Below are 17,170 nucleotides of genomic sequence, written 5' to 3'. Positions count from 1 at the left end.
TCCAGCTTAATTGTGCCTTTCTATTCACTTTATTTGCGCACATGTTACCAGAATGGTCTATCTTGCCATACTTTCACCGAAAGTGGGCTGTCTTTTCATGGGCTACCTCATGAAACGAAAATTGATGCAGAGCCACCTGTTGAGGAAAACAGCAATGAAAACGTGATTTAAGATATGCAGGCTAATTAAAAGAGCGTTAAAATTTCAAGGAATCCGAATCGAAAAGGATATTGTTACGAAATATCCAAGGGCGGTAGGATAGCTTCCCGCAAAACAGTTTTAGGGTTGCCATAAAATGGCAAGAGAAGGCAAGGTTGCCACATTTGGATAAAAATCGTCCATTTGGCGACAAAATTGGCGATATGCCATGGACGGATGGAGAACCTTCTGGAAGGAATTCTTACTGGTTTATCCCAGAATGTTCTCGAACACAAGCCAAAAGCTATATAAACTCTGCTGGTACGCAAAGAGTCAGTTACGAGTTAGACCGTGCGGAGTCGATCGACTACAGTAGGTCAGCGAGTGCGGAGTGGGTCGTCGAATGCACCGAAAGAGTCACTTAGTGTATCGCGGTTAGTGCATCGTCGAGAGAGTGTGTTGAGCTCCGGGAACGACTGAACGGAAGAGTCGGCAGCTGTACTCTAGGGTATCGTCGAATGCATCGCGAGTTGTAGAGTGGAGAATCTCCACTCTACGTGGAGTTCCGAGAACGACCGAGCAGAGTCGGGAGCTGTACTATGGTGCTTTGCAGTGAACTGTCTTCACCGTGATAGACTGATAACCTGATGTTCCGGCGAGTTTATAGTAGATCTTCGACGATTGTAAACGGGATTTTGGAGCTGTCCTGATTAATACTGGCTAAAAAAAGTGTCTTCCGATATTTCATCAAGTGTCGTCGTTATTCACTCCAAATCTACGAACCCCATAGAAACGTGAAGTGAAGGAAGAAAATAAAGTTACAATATGTCACCGACAAAATACAAAAAACGCTTGCATTCTGTAGAAAACCTAGGAATTTTATAGAATGTCTGGCCCCTTTAGGCAAAGTAAAAAACACGCGAATTATTATGCTTTATCTAGGCATTGCATATAATATCTAGGCACTGTATAATATGTTCTTTAGGCAAAGTATGAAAAGTTCATGATAGGGCTATTATTTAAATGATATTCCTTCCTCAAAAATATAAATGTTATTTAAAAAAAAATAATGAGAGTGTTATTAAAATGTTTTTATTCAAAATCAATAAGAAAAAATAAAAATTGTGGGGAACAAAATTTATATGCCTTCCTTTTATTAAAGTAAACAAAATCTTCATAAACAAAATAAGAAATTAAAATTAACCTATTTTTTGCAGCGTGGTAGATTTGAATGACATTTTGAATTCCCTTCATTGCTTTTTCCCACACAAAGACATTTCTTTTTTCGGCACTTTGCTTTACACACACACTTGACGAATCCTTGGCCAGTTCCATTGGACTCAGCAACTGCAACTGATAAGAGAGGAATTTCTTGGTACCTTCAGTTCTAAGCAATTCTTAGAACATTAAATGAACAGTGATCTCGTCTGTCTATCAATCTATCCCATTTTTTCAGAATCCTTTTTTTTCCCCTCCTGAAGGAGAAGAACTTGTGTTTGACCAACACCACCTAGTTAGTTCTAGGAGGTGTTGGTTTGACTCCCCTCGAAACTGATAGAGTTCTATTAAAAATAACCACACTGTTACTAAAATAAGCTTGCTTATTTGATGCTTTACGTTGGCATATTTCTTTTCCAGTTTGATTCTAAAAAAAGTTTACTTTTTCTCTAAAATACTAAACCTCCTGAAGTATTACAAGTTAACCAACATGATATTTAAAAATAAGCTGGAAAATTGACAAGTCACTTCATTAAAAAAGAGGATAGTAAAATTATACTATTAAAAAAAGTAATCCTTAAGAAGGAATATTTTTATGGTTCTTTTTAAAATTTTTATTAAACTTCTATCCAAATTTTTTTTTAAAGCTAGCTAAGAGTTTTTTTTTAAAAGATGAAGTTTTTGTGCAAACCTTCTTTACTATAAGCGAGCTGTTCAAATTTTTTCTGCGGTCTGCTTACTTCACAAATATTTCTCCCGCAAAAGAAAATTAACAGAACAGATGGCTCTTACAGTGACCTCGTAATAAAGAATACTCTACCAAATGCTGTTCGAATTGAAATAAAATACAGCCAATGAAACAATGGAGCTGGCTGTTTCTTAAATATAATTCCGGCAATTGTGAGCGAAGATAATCTGAAATGCCTCTATATTCTTTTATTGGCACAGAATGGATTTGATTTAATGGAGCATAATAGCGAAGAACGAAAAAGTCAAGAAAAGATCAGCCGCCATTTTTGCACGAGTACAATTTATTCCATACCAATGGTACCGTATTTACTTGAAAATAAGGGACGCTCCCTTTATTTGAGATATTTTTGTTCTTTTAATCGGATATTTTGATAAATGAAATTTCAGAATGAGAGAAAGGCATTTAATTATAGTATTATATAAAATAATCACACTGTTACTAAATAAACTATTCATGTTAATTACCATATACGAAAAATGTATAACTACTGCTAATTATAAGAGACACGTCTACTTAAGCGATTTCATATTAGGCCTGCTTTCACTATACTAATAGCTGGTATGCCTAAAACCAAATGGCTAATAATGTGCCACTACTTTTTTCTTATTTTTTGTCTATACGATAGGAAAATGCTGTATTTAATTAGGTAGCTTACATTTCATTTCAACCAGAAACAAATGAATTTCAATCATAATCACATTTGCATCAAATATTCAACTATACTATATGCGTTAGGATGCGTAATGGATTGAATGCACACAGAACCAATGAGAGCTCGATAAAATTTATTTAAAAAAAAATAAAAAGAAAATCTGAAAGGTTTTAGATTTTAAATTACTTCCAAAGTTTTTTTTTTTTTTTTTTTTTTTTTACATTTTGTGTGTTACCTTTATTTATTAAATATCATATTCTTCACACCTAAACCATAAAATTCAGTTCAAGAGCAATATCGCAATATAATTTTAATTTGAGCATGTCTTTAGAATTTCCGATACAGAGACTCGCGCGCTGGAGATAAAAATGTTTTTTTCTGTACAACGTTGCCATTGCTCGCTTTGAAATCTTTGAGTTTATTAATCAAAAATTCGTTAAAGGTTTACAAAACATGAAATCAATAATAAAACAAATTCCAAATATCAAATTTGGGCTTCCAGATGCTCATATTCGCATTAGGATTACGTCATTCAAAATTCGATGGCTCTAGGTAACGTTGTTTTATTACAATGCGAGAAACATACATACATTTATTCAGATTCTTCGTTATTTAATTTCTTCAAATATAATACAGGGCGATTATATTTGGTAGCAACAGTCTGAAAAGTGAAACGGACATTTATAGTGAACCAACGCAAAATCGCAAAACGAAAACAAAAGTCCTTCAGGAACAAAGTTCCTTTGGATTAAAAAAAGGGCATACTTTTTCCTGTCTACCGAAAATTTTCTAGCATCTTCGATTTGTCGAAACTGGTAGAAGGCATACACAGTTACAGTTACACAGGGTCGGACATAATTACAGTTACAAAGGGATCGGACCAGTTACAATTATACAGGAATTGAACCAAAATGTAGCTACATCTAACAAGTTTTATCAATTTCTTGATAAATTTGGCGACTAAAACCATCATCAATTTGACGCTATATTTATCTTATTGCTAAATAGACTTACCCCCCGTAATCCTGTTTTTTTATCCTCCTGAGGATATCCTGAGGCTTTTTATACTTGCCACATTATAAAAGACATATACTACGATTTACATATAATTTCATTAAAATTATTTACATGTTATACAAAATTCGTAACAATACTCTTATTTCTTAAAATTTATCCTAAAATATAAATGTGGTCTTTTTTTTTTTTTTTTTTGAATAAATATGGCAAATTACCTAATGCTGAGAAAAGGAATATATGTGTGCTATGTAACATATTCGATTAAGATATTTTAGCAGAAAGTTTTCCGTTCTTAAAATAAATTTTAAAAATCTAAACACATCATAAAATTTTATATTAAAGTTTTATAAATTATTATTTTATTTATTATTTTAATTTTATACAGCTTCATTTTAACGCATATTTCCCAGCGTCCTCTAACGAATTTATTTTACTTCATTTGACTCATTTCGAGCTAATTGCAACAGTATGCAAAAAAAAATCTTCAAATCCTTATCTTCGGAATGTTTTACAAACAAACTCGTTTGTTAACAATCGTCTGCCTGATTTTATTCTTTAATTCTATTGAAATTGGAGCAAAATGTGAAACCATTTATATGGAAAGTAAATTGAATACATTTATTTGCCTTCCAGCGACAAGCAGCTGGTACGAGACAGGTGATCTTAAAACGATAAACAAAATAAATCGAAAGTTTCAGACTTGAGTGAATATACAACAGCAAAAAACGGGTATCTAAAACAATGTTCGGAGCGAAAAAATAGAACAATTATTTCTTTCAAACGTGAGACTAAGGATATCTAGGGGTGCCGTTGCTTGTGCAAAGGACAGTAAGCAAGAAAGACATTCAGAAGCAAGTGACACTCAAAAGCATATACATGGAAAATTAGGCTTAAATATTTTTGAAACAAATATGCAAGTATGTCTCTTTGCAAGAATCATAATCGAACATGTAAGTTAACCTTTCATGCATTTCCTTCCAAGATGCAAAAAGGTTCATTTTTTTTATTCCAGACGATGGAATAAAAATCTTAAGTCTAAAATTCTAAAAAATATGACTCTGTACTTGCACTGATATTCAATGCCTGGGAGTTAACTTTCTTCCCTTCCATCTTTTTTTTTTTTCCAATATTCACCGTGTCCACAAAAGTCCTACCCCGGCTCTTTTTTGCGCAACAGTTGGATGTAGACATTTACTTCCATTTACAAAAATGTTTAAATGAAACAAACATTCTATTTTAGAATTTCTAAATTTAAAAAAAAATTCATTCTGTAAAAATTACGAAATCTTTTGATAGATTTCTCCGGACCTATACTTTCTCCGAACATTCAGGAAAATTTTGCACTCATTATAAAAGATGAAACACAGAATGTTTGAGAACTGTACGATAAAAACTGACCGAGATACTTCATATTAATGTTGGACATTATATTTAGGGATCGCACCCAAACTGATGAGCGAAATGTTTGCATTTGTACATAACTAAAAACAACATATCAGTTTGGAAAAAAAGTTCTCATTTTAAGAGATAAAGTGACGAAAATTTCTATGCAGATCATTGTGAAAAGTATTAATCGATGCAAAGTTTTTAAAAATGGAGATCTTACTCTTAGCATCTTACAGAATTCGTGCTTTAGAAAAGACCGGCTAGCTTCAATATTATCACGTGCCAGCTAGTAAAACTATTTGCAGTATTTAAAAGTGAAAAACATTTAATGAGTTTTTTGTATGATTCTAAAGCAATGAAACTTCCTGAAAATGTCAGTCACATACTTTTAGACTTTGTAAACTTATAAATTGCTGGTGCGAAAATTCTTAATTCTTTCGGCATACTAAAGTTAACAAATTATAAATTTAGGATACTAATATCAAAATAATAATTACAGAACGGCATTTAAAGAGGAAAAATCAGCCTCGAATTATTCCAATTTATTTATTAACCGCCCCCGCAATGCAAATTCAAAATGATGTGAGAAATGACAAACCGTGAAATTAAATATCTTGGTCAAATTCTGTCATTTGCGTGTCAAACTTTTTATGTTGTATTTTTGAAAAAAGTATAACATTTTTCTAAACATAAGTATAAGGAGGAACGTATAAAAATTTAGATCTCTTAATTTTTACAAAATAGATTTTATTTCATTTAAAAATACCAAATCATGAATATTTGCGTCATTTAAAACATTTTTGTAGTTGGAAGTATAAGTCTACGATCAAATGGTTTCGAAAATAAAGGTGTGGTAAAACTTGTGGGCACAGTGTATATTATTGCCTCGTGCTATGGCAAGATTATATTCATAATTTCTCAGGTTCATAACGGTAAATGCTTTATGAAGTCTTTCATTGGTTACCATTTTGTTTTCAGATTGCTGATGAGTTTTAATTATTAGTTTGTTGCAGTATGATAAATGCCTAAACATCTTATGCGTTTTCAGATAGTACCTGCAGTCCACATTCAAAGGACATCTAATCATTTGATGAGCTACAGAAGGTTCAAGCGAGGCCTTTATTGAATTTCTTTCTAATTTATAAACCTCTTGGTCCTTTTGTTTGCTTAAAAAATTAATTAATTATGTGTTAAGGAAAGATTAACGATTTAAAGCACGAATAAATTTTTTCACTGACTGCCGTGAAAAAAATGACAGAATTACCGTGTAAGGTCTATAAAGAATAAATTATTTCAGTAAGGTAATAATAAACAAAATACAAAAATGACTCAACGTTGAGGAATTAAAAGGGATTTTTAATATCTGCTATGGTTATTAGTAGAGATGAAACTGACCGAGCTTTGAGTTGGATGCGCAATATTTCCACAGCAGAAAGATTTTCTTTGATTGTATATCTTAAATGGGAATTTTTTAAATAAATTTAATTCCAAATTTTATGTTTTCTTCTTTTTTTTTTTTTTTTTTTTTTTTTTGAAAAATCCTTGCTATTCCGAAAGATTTGTTGAATTTTGGTTGTTTGTCTTAGCAACTGCAGAGGGATTTATAGCACTATTTCTGTGATGCTTTTTACTAGCATATAGCAAACACAGAACAGTTATGCAGAAATCGACAGACTTATGTACTGCATATCCTAGTAAACTAAAGGCCTTGAAACTAATTAAAGTACCTACTAAAGGCTCTACCAAAGGCCGAGCGGTTAAAGACTGCGGAATACTGGTAATTCTGATCCAGTCGAATGCATGGTTGGCTTTTATAGTTTTCACCATATGTCAGCGTGAATACAAAACAATTTTTCCTAGGAAATCTTCCACGAGGTTCTCTTCTCTTTTTCTCTTTGTGTATGCATTGCCATATTTAAATGACCTAACCTAACCTGGAACCTACTAGAAAAATCATCTATCTGATAGGAAAGAATGTGTGGGAACTTCCGAAATGAATCGTGCCGCACACAGTTAAATTTGCTCTTTATTTAATCTGATATTTCTTCTATTATTATTTGAGAAGATTTTCCTCTAATTTTAAGTTCTTTTGTTGTTCGTGCACAATTCTTATTTTATTTATTTATTTATTATAATTATTTTTTTTTTTTTTTTTTTTTTTTTTTTTTTGTATTTTCTGCTTTTGTAAAAACTAAAATACGTAATTAGAATTTGATATTTTGTATTTTTATAAAATAAAGAACGAAGCCTTTATTAAAATTTTCACAGCTCACCAGTGCATCTAACATATCGTTTTTGCTAAAGTAGGGGTCAAAGTCAAAGAGGGCACTGAGAGGGGGAAAATTTCACAAAAAGGGTGATGAGCTAAACAGGTGGGAGACTAAGAAAGAGATGAAAAGAATAAATCTTGCCCCCCCCCTCCTCCGGCTTTGTGTTTTGACATTTGCCTTGATTAAATTTGCACCATACTTTTAAAAGCTTTTCATTTTCTTCATACAGTATCTACCAATGTAAAAAATGGATTAGTGTTTACTATGCTGAAATTATGTGCGTTATAGCGTTGAGTTTTAAAGAAATTCCTATCCCGATATGCCTGAAACAGAATGAAAAGTCATAAAACACAATAAAAGAAATTGAATTTAATATTAATACCTTTTGAACCTTTGGAAAGACTTTAACTACTCTGTGTCGTAATAATTCACCAGCCAACCTGTTTAAAATCGGAAGAACGTCCTTGTAAGCAATAAAATACGGTTACTTACTTTACTTGCTTCTACAAATATGAAATACCTTCCCGAAATGGTTCCTGCCCTGCAAATGTAAATAAATATACCGTATTTGTCTCGGTTAACGTGATTAAATACTACATTACCTATGTAAACGGCATGAAATGTTCATAGGCTTTTGAAACATGGGATCTGGGAACAAAAAGGTCAAAGGAGGGGGATTTCTTTTTTAAAATGCTTAACAGAGCAACTAAATTTTATATGGCTGCTGATGTTATTTTTCTCAACTGTATTCTTTGTTTTGAAGCTTCTTCTTATGTTTCTGTATAAAATAAAAAACGAAACATTGTTAAAAATAGGCATATGTTGAGCCTATTATAACAATAAACCTTAAATAAAATTTGATTGATTATAAAACAACATGTTATTAAGTCGGTTTGAATATATATCTACAGAGACCAAGTTACAATTAATTCGAAACGTTTTGTGCGAAATAATTATTTTTAGCATTCTTTAATTTTGGTTTCTTAATCTGAAAATATATATTTATGACTCTCATTTTTATAATACATACAAATATGAAATAAAATTTTCATAATTAACGTTATTATTATTAATATATATTATTTAATTACCTGTTAGATCGTTTTTATAATAGACATGAGCATATTTTTAAATTAGAGTTATTTATTATAGGATAAATACTATATTTATTTGATTTTTTTTACTTAGTTACTACAATAAGAAGTAATCAAGTTTTAGAAGAAAGTGTAACTGAACTTCCTTTAGTTTTCAGAACAGGAAAAATTCGCTGGTGATGATCTGAAGGTTTTAATAGATAATATTACGAAGAAATAGAGAAGAATGATACACTGACTGTATTAGAAATAAAAAGAGGATACATTATATTTTTATACGTACTCATGTCGTAAAAATTGCGTTATCAAGATGATTTCTATCACAATTAAAGCAGTTTTGCAGCTGTTAAGAAAATTTCGCATATACCAACATAGCGACATGCCTGTTACTAACCTTTGGTTTTCAACGAGATGATGTTATAACCACGTGTAAAAAGGATACGCATGAATATTCTTCAAAAGAGGTTTCTACTTCATTTGATTTTGAGGTTTAGATCTTCTGACACAAAAGTTTCAGACTTATTGATGTGGGTACGTAATTAAGTCTAAAATGTAGGCTACACAGTTCCACTGTATCTAGGAGTTCAAATGCCATTTTACACTTGATATTAACCTAACTGTTGCTATTTTTTATACTGTAGCGTGTTACGCGAAACTTCATACACGTTTGCAAGATTCCCTTAATTCTAATGAAAATTGTCCTATTCCTATGTAACACTTCATGAAACGTGCAAACTTCACCTCACCACATCCCCAGACTCTAGCTTCCCTTCAATTTTTTTTCCTTTCCATGCTATGTAAAATTAAACAAAATTTATAAATTCAGAACTGGACTGAGAATCATTCATTGATGACTCTCTTAAACACTGATCCTTCGGAAGATTAGATTTATGACAGTAAGCAATGTCATAGAGAAACCTTTCCTCGGTAAATAAAGGAAATAAATGCTTGAAAATATCACTATAAGCAAAGCTGGATTAACCGTTAAACAAAATAAGCAAGTGCTTAGGACATCAACAATACAAAACTGTCCTTTAAGTATTGAAAGAAAGGGGGACACTACAAGATTTATCACTGCTAGTTTTACAGTGGAAAGTGCTGTGCAACTAAACCCAGACAAAAGTAAAGTAAATTATATTCTAAGTTCAGGCACCAAAATCTATTGAACGTTTAGGAGCCTCTGAAGGTCCTCATCCGGCTGTGACATTACTTCACAAATATGCAAACGCAATTTTCACTTTCGTCGTGACCGCAACGTTTTGTTTTCGCCTCTCTTTCTCATTTTTTAACGAATCCACATAACCATCTTTCCGTCAAGCACATTGCTGGAGGTACTGTAGGTCTCTCCAAATCGTAAAACCCGAATTTTGCTGTTATCAAGATGCCAGATCATATGAAAGAAATTGAGCACTTGTACCCCAAATGGCTTACCAACATTAACCCTTTCCAAATCTCAATTGCTTCTCGCCAAAAGACATAAATATTGCTCTACGATCGAAGAACTGCACTTTGTTTGGTGTCAAAATTCTTATTGTTACTTGATCTACTTAACAAGAAATTCGTTTCAATGCAATATTGTAGAATACCCTGTAGAGACATTAGGTAATTTTTGGAAGCAGGCAAGATGAAAAATTAGCAACGCCTTCGCTGCGAATTGAACCACGGACCTCTGAAGTACGCGCCCAGCGTGCAGACCACCACACCACGAAGGCATGCCAAGAAGGTGGGAGAAACACCTCATAACCCATATAAACAAAGCAATTGGCAAAGCAAGTTGGACTTCCTCTCATTCAAAATGATTCTTGAAAAATCATCTCCCCTTGACATGGTCAGTAAAAGATTATTGTTACGAATTTTGTACCTATATAAATAATTTTAGTGAAATTATATGTGAAATTTTTCAGTATAATGTAACATGAAATTGTATAACTTTTTGTATAATATAACATGACTGTTCAGTAATGACCCTCAAACAATGTTGTGCGTTGTTCACTTCACTCAGCAATAATTTCTAATAGATTATCCCACTTCTGACACCACGTGGACTTCTGTTGGCCTGATTTCAACTGAAGCCCCCTATAATGTTTTAAACATTTCTCACCAAAGCACAGCTCCAAAGCGAAGGATAGGGCTTCGAAGTCTAGCATCTGGTTTTGGGGCAGAAGTTTGAAGTACATCCGCTCCATCTGCTCTCAGAGAAGCAACAGTTTCTGAGTAGTTGCCTTTGCTTCAGAGCGACTTCGGAGCATTGAGATATGCTTTAGAGCTTCGCTTTTTAGATGCGTACATTTAAGATCTCTAGGCACGGTTTGAAGTGATGCGCAATTTTGCTCGAGTGCTAGTTAACTTGGCGACGGAGAAGATGAAGACACGATACGACACGAGAGCTACAGGACGTCAATTCGACGAAGCTGAGTAGGTGTGTTATGGAATCCGATTCAAAGCAAAAATATTTCTCTTAAACTACGGACACTTTGGAACAGTCCTAAATAAGCTAGCTGGACGACGTCGTAGTTCGGATCTGTAAGTCATTAAACTCTTAGCCTAAAGTCGTTCATTACGGCAGACTAGCCCATTACCGTGGCCATATTACGTAGTCCCCATAGCTTATATACTGTAAATAGTATACTAAGATCATGTCATATTAGTATATAAATTCTACATTTATGCATTTATTTATTAAATATTGTTCTTTATTGCACTGATTTTCTTAGTTGTAAGTATGGCTTCCTGTCTAGGTACTGCGCTGCCCGAGACATACAGTCTTGGGAAGGAGACTATGTTACGAATTGTGTACATGCATAAAACATTTTAGTGAAACTATATGCGAAATTGTTGTATTTTCCTGTATAACGTAACATGAAAAAAAGAAACGAAGATTTCTCGGAAAAGTAAAAATGCAGGAGCTAGTCTATATAACATTGAATAAATGGCTATTACTCTAAAAAATTGTTGTGGGTTTTTAATTGATTGAACGCACGCAGAACCGACGATATCTTGATAAATTTATTTTATCAAAAGAAACACTTCATATTTCTGAAATTTCCATAAAAAGTGCTCATGTAGCTCTTCCCAGTATCATAGAGTGCAATCAGGTTACACTCCAAGCTGCTAAGAACGTTAAACACAATGCAATGTAATCTAAAAGGCGAAGCTCTCACGGATATCTCAGTACACCGAAGTCTCACAACTCCTCAGAATCTGGTGCTCTCCCCAGTCTTATATAGTTTTCTCCCGGTCGCCGAGAGGTTTTCTATTACCTTCCATTTCTTGAAATTACTGGAAGTCATATGAGTGCCGGATACAGCTATAGCTGCATATAGCATCAATTCAGTTATTCCGTTGCAATAGCCATTATTTATACAGGGACTGAACCAATAAGTCGCCAAATAGATCTCCAAGTTTAGCACTTTTGATAATTCCTCGTCAAATCTGGTGACAAAAATGAGTAGCCAAAAACAATCGTCAGATTGGCGATATCTCGCCAATTTAACGGGATAGGCATTTACTCGGGGTTAAATAGATTTGCCACTGTATTCTTGGCCCACCAGCGGCTGAGCGGTAAAGTTGCTGAACACTGGTAGTTTGGTCCGAGGTTTTTGCACGTAGAAACATCATATAGATTTATTATATTTTCACCTGATTAGATTAAAAAAAATAATAATTTTCCTTACCTTATTGTAATTGAATTCGGTGAGTGAACAGCTAAATCGAAATTTCACTCTAGTTTCAGTTAATTTGTTAAAATAATGAAATTTCAGACATGTGAGGAAAAGAACATTCATTTAGATCACAGCATATAGTGAATGTGTGCTAAATAATGAGCTAAATAATGAACCTATTACATGTGTTAATATTTTAACAATGTGACATTGTATATCGGCCAAAACATCTCAAGGAAGTGAGGACATAGAAATTTCAAGGAGTATGCATCAGGAACATTCACATTGAATTTATTATTTTACACAATATACAATGTAAGCACATTACAGAGTATATGGCTATATAAAAAGAAGTTATTGCGAGCTATGAGTTCGCTGATAAAAGTAACCATTCCAGATAAGCATGAAGAAACTGACAATTTATTGCAAACGTTTGCTGCGCACAACACAATAAATACCTCAAGGAGAATGCTTATTTTAAGCAATCCCTCCTCAACTCAAAAGAAATATCATCAGTTCTCAAAAATCACTGTCTAAATCTAAAAAACTCTAAATCGCAATTCAGCTTACCGCTAAATGTTATAACTGATTAAGAATTGACTCCCAAGCTCTTGGATCCGTATTTATATATGTAGCTTCTGGAAGCTTTGGTGAAAATCGTTCTTAGGGTTCCGAAAGTGCATTTTTTCGAAAAAAATCTCAGAATTGGCAGTCTCCAAATGTCTCCAACTTGGCGACAAAAATTGCCGCCATAGCCCGTTCGGAGCGTATTTGCCGATGTCTCTATCTGCTTGAGCTATTTTTAAAGTTTAAACGTTGTTATACACGAAACTGAAATAGCTACAATTCTATATAAGAAATAAACACTTAAATACAAACATGTACTCACAAATCCGATTAAGCACAAAATATTTATCCTGTAAGCAACAAATAAATAAATAGTAGTGTACACGATATTGCAAAAATTCCGAAAAATAAAGATGCAATAAAAGGATTTAAATATTTAAAGATACTTAAAAAAGTATATTACCATGATAACAGTGGGGTATTGTATATCGCCTTAAATTTCTAAAAGAAATGAAAACACAAGAATTTCAAGAAGCATGCAACGGGAAGTATAATTGTGCATATTGGTGCAGCCGAGAGAGGTGCTTCGTATTACTGGTTCGTTGGCTTCTTCTCCTCTTGTGATGTTGAAACTTTGAAAGCTACCTTTGCATTTCATTTTGTATTTGTTTAGGAATATCCAGCATCTATTTGCATTTCTTTTAACCAGATTGTGGAATCGTCACACTTACTTATAGATGATCTAATTTCGCTTTTATTAGGAACCAGCTACCTTTGCATTTCATTTTGTATTTGTTTAGGAATATCCAGCATCTATTTGCACTTCTTTTAACCAGATTGTGGAATCGTCACACTTACTTATAGATGATCTAATTTCGCTTTTATTAGGAACCCACGACATTTTAATTATTTTGCAGAGGAAATTGAGAGGCCGAAAGAATTCCAACCATTTTGCTTTAAGCGGAGCATAGGTCACGTGACAAAAGAGTAAATACCGCTGGAGATCCACTGATCCATTTCAGAAGCTCATCTTTCTGTTGGGATTCAGTGCAGTTATGAATTAAGCGAACGGGAAGATACACATTAAATTTACTACTGCACGCAGTATACAAAAATATGCACATTACGAAACAAAAAAGGAATGAAAAAGTAATATGTTTGTTGCATATTACATGACATTTCATTGATATTATATAATGCATTACATACCAGAGAAAGGGCATAGAAAAAAACATTTTTTTTTTTCCTCTAGTGTAGTACCTTAATAACGACATATATTTTGTGTGCCTTTGTAAACTATGCATTATTGAACAAATCTTATTTTGTGTAGCAAAATTAAATGGCGCTCAAACGGTATAGCGGTTAGGGGAGCCTACTGCGGTAGAAAATGCCCGGATTTGAGTCTCGGAGAAGGCATGGTTGTAACTGTCCGTTCCTTCATAGGAAGCAACGGTGGCCGCCTGTCACGTGCCTCCACAATAAAATAACCACCACCTCTGGCCTTAGAAGTGGCCAATGGTGAAAAGGCAGGTGCCCGCCATTGGATACAAAAATAATCACAAAAAGAAATAAATTAGAAAATTGAGCACAAGATACGTAATTACGCTCGTTATTACTTAATTACGCATATATGTTATTCTTTGATGCGATTTTCTGCTAATTCTAACTATCTTCTGTTGATTCTAAAATTCCCTTTCATGACGCATGCTGTACATTTCTGTATTTATTATTTATTTATTGGTAATCACAGAAGTTAGAAAAGTCATTGGCGTATAATTTGATTGCCACACCAAATTAAAATTTTTTAATGTACCAGTAGTCTAGGAACCGCATTTGTCTAGAAATTTTTAATGTTATTTGATTATAACTGCATTAATTTTTAAAGGAGCTTCATTGTTAAGCAGCTTTACAAATCTGATTGAACTGTACCTTTGCGTATAACAAGTTTAACCTCAAAAAGAAAATTTCTTTCTTTCGCTTCCTTTCTCGGAAAATAAAGCTATGTAATAATAGTAATAATAATAATAAACAACCCAGTTAATTAAAAAATCATTTTAATAACATCAATAACTGACAGCATTGTCGGTTATACAGACAAGAAAGTTTTATTTTATTTTCATTCTTTTCCGTCAGCAACCGACGTGACAGCAATGTCAGTGCCCGGGTAAAATAAACTTTATTTCATTTTATTTTATGCATTTGTTGCTGTAGATGTTCCATAAAAACAACGATTAATTATAGACTTCAAGGCTTATTATAATTTTAATTCTGGATTGCTTATCAATAAATACCAACTTTTTTTCTTTAAGAAATCAAACGTAATTTTTAGCATATAAAATAATATTGTTTAATCTAGGTAACTCGGAGAGGGTGGGGGGAAAGAAATTAATTTTTGAAAAAACTGGGGTTGGTTTTCAAATGCAGTTTTCTAGTATTAAAAGTATGTATACGAAACTATGGTTTCATGTGTTAAGATTGTATGATGTCCCAAACGAATGAAGTAATTATCTATATTTTAATATTAATAAAAATTGCAAACTTATTACAAAGCGAAGGCCAAAAGATTATTTTGTCACTGAGTACAAATAGACGGCAAAAGAAACGCTTTGAGTTGTATTAATTGCGTAAGTGCTCAGAAAATGTAATAAATTTATAACAAAAATATGTTATTCAAATTAATCTTCTGACCGGCCAGTGTTTTCGTTAAGAAAACACAAATTTCGCAAAACTACTACGAGAATTATTTTAATGTAAAAATTCTCCTGGTATTTTATACCTGGATTTGTTGTGCTTTTAATATAAAAGCTTAATTCCTTTGACATATTTTAATATGCACGTATATATACGTTCTTATACATATCACAAAAAATATTCCTTGCCGGTTAAAGGGTTAAGACAAAATTATAAATTTCTTACCTTGATTTTAAGCGTAATGACTGCCCATTGTCAGTTATTTCTCTTCTTTTTTTCATTTTTACCACATTAATTTATTAAATTTACGTACCGATTTATTAATAATTGCTACTCAGATTAGAATCAATAAAGTCTCGCGGCCACGTCATCAAGACCGTAGTTCCACGTTTTATCCTTACTAGAAAATATACTAAGGTGGCTGCCGACTTTAGATAATTTATTGGCCGGTATTCGTTTTACCACGTGAATGAAGAATATCTTGGTTCCAAAGTCTAGCCTCAGATTTATATCAGTAAAGTTGAAATTAACTTCATTATAAATCAATTTATGAACCGTTTAAGAATTTTAATAAAAACAAATAAATTGATGATGCGCCTTTGTATTATAATATGTTTAAATAAGATTTATATGGCCTCTTTTTAATGCAGAAAGTATTTTTGAAATATAAATCTAAGAGAATAATGAAAATACACTCCTCAAAAGTGAAATTGCAACACCAAGAAAGAATGCTCGTAGCGTCATGCAAATTGCAGGATCGAGAGTTGTCAGATAGATATGTAAAAAAATACAGACACATAAAATCATTATAAACCAATTTATTCTGTATCTAATGTGCCCACCTCGGGCAGTGATACAGGCCACAATCCGGCGAGCATGCTATCAATGAGTTCATTGATGGCTGCCTGAGGTAGCCTTTGCCAAGCCACATCAACAGCTGTAAGCAGATCATCCAGGGTTTGCGGCCGTGGTCCTCGGTAAATGTCACGTCCAATGATATCCCACAGGCGTTCGATGGGATTCAGATTTGGAGAGGCTGCCGGCCAGGGTAAAGGTCAAGGTAAAAGTATGGGGGACACCAGCAATGTACCATAGGTCAACTGGTAATGCCTTCCCATACTAACTCTTAAAAAAGGGGGATTGCAAGTTTTATAGGAATTTACATAGACTGAATTTACATAGACTGAAGCTATGTAAATTCCTATAAAACTTGCAATTCACCCCTTTTTTTTTAAGAGTTAGTCCAGGATAGGATGTCAGATCCGGTCAGGCTGTTAAGAGTACGCCGTGCGGCATGCGTCTTGGCACTGTCTTGTTGGAATACCGTGTTGGGTGCGCACTGCAACCACAGAAAAACAACAGGCTCCACAACTTGCGTGACGTAGCGTTCCGCTGTCAAACTGCCGTTAATGTGTACCAGGTGCGTCTTGTGATCAAACATTATGCCACCCCGAACCATAATGTCCGGTGCAGGACCGGCATGACGCTCGACAAAATCGGCTGTTTCGTAACATTCTCCGGGCCTACCAGCGGCTAAGCGGTAAAGTCGCTGAACACTGGTAGTTTGGTCCGAGGTTCGAATCCCGCGAACGGGCTGGCTACATGGGCGTTTTCGTGGTTTTCCCTATGTGTAACGTGTATACGAGCCAGTTTCCCTTAGAAAGTCCTCCACGAAGGCATCCCTCCCCTTAGGCAGATAGCCCTTGAGGCTTTGCCATAATCAC

This window comes from Stegodyphus dumicola, chromosome 4 (assembly GCF_044657685.1).
Source record: "Stegodyphus dumicola isolate Sdum_Otavi_A_Nest chromosome 4, ASM4465768v1".
NCBI classification, from domain to species: Eukaryota; Metazoa; Arthropoda; class Arachnida; order Araneae; family Eresidae; genus Stegodyphus; species Stegodyphus dumicola.
The sequence above is the reverse complement of the archived record's forward strand: the minus strand, read 5'-3'. Positions refer to the sequence as shown.